At 47.4% G+C, this 968-nt stretch overlaps 1 protein-coding gene across 1 annotated transcript in view; it reads left to right on the top strand.

Moving 5' to 3' along the window:
* Positions 1 to 466: 466 nt before the first annotated feature.
* The window catches only part of LOC118330502 (neuronal cell adhesion molecule-like), a gene marked incomplete in the record, with an annotated part of 68,766 nt that continues 68,264 nt past the window's right edge, over positions 467 to 968 (top strand). The window contains 1 exon segment of the mRNA XM_035665051.1: positions 467 to 636.

Genomic DNA, 968 nt, shown 5'->3' with positions numbered 1-968 from the left:
CATTTCCTCTTTTTGTTTTAATTTTGAAGGCCTGATTAATGAAAATGTACATGGTTATTAAGCCTCTAAGCCTTGGAATTACCGAAGTGTTAAACATAATATCTGCCTGTAGCATTTCCATGATGCTTACATTTAACAATACTAATACTGCAACTATATTAAAAAAGCTGCTCCCTGCTGTTAAATAACAGAAAAGGGCATTGCTGAGCATTAAAAGACAACTTTTGCCTTGTTTTATCCTAAAACTCGTCCAGCTGTTGTCCATCTGTGGTTCTGAGCCTGCAGAGGACTAAAGTACTATTAGCGTGTCTATTTGGATAACAGTTTTTCTAGGATGGTACAGTGCCTTGAGGCCACCATACATCGGCAGCGGCGCTGCAGTGCGTGCAATGGGCGTGCGCACGCCCCGGAGTGATGCTGCGCGCCCCCGCCGGTGTATGTGTGTGTGTGTATGTGTGTCGCTGAACTGGTGGGAGAAGAGAGGACCAGTGACTGGAGCAGAGGAGACAAGTGCAAGAGGCTCGGCGCTCAACGGGACTCCACGTAAATAAACACAGCCGACGGCATCGCTCCGTCGCAGGGGGACTGAAGATACTGAACGGGCTTCGTGTTTTCACCGCCGAGGGAAGAGATAAGGTGAGCGAAATCATAGCATTCATAATAAACACGTGTGTCGTGTAGCTGCCAGTTCTCTGTCAGGAGTTTGTGGAGAAAGAGAGAGAGAGAGAGAGAGAGAGGGGAGCAGAACATGGAGTTGGATGCTGTAACGCTGCTCAGTGAGAGCAACTGTCCTCTTTACAGCTTTTTGCCTCATGGACGCAAAGACACGGGGGTTGTTGTGTTATTTTTTCCAATGCTGAATGTCTAAAAATACACATTGACGTGTTACGCTGTAGATGTTGGTCATCAGAGAGAGAGAGAGAGAGAGAGAGAGAGAGAGAGAGAGCAGGTGCAGGTGTGGAGCGCGA

The sequence above is a fragment of the Morone saxatilis genome, unplaced genomic scaffold (genome assembly GCF_004916995.1).
Source record: "Morone saxatilis isolate NCDOM2014 unplaced genomic scaffold, NCSU_SB_2.0 Contig2, whole genome shotgun sequence".
Taxonomy (NCBI): Eukaryota; Metazoa; Chordata; class Actinopteri; family Moronidae; genus Morone; species Morone saxatilis.
The sequence above is the reverse complement of the archived record's forward strand: the minus strand, read 5'-3'. Positions and strand labels throughout refer to the sequence as shown.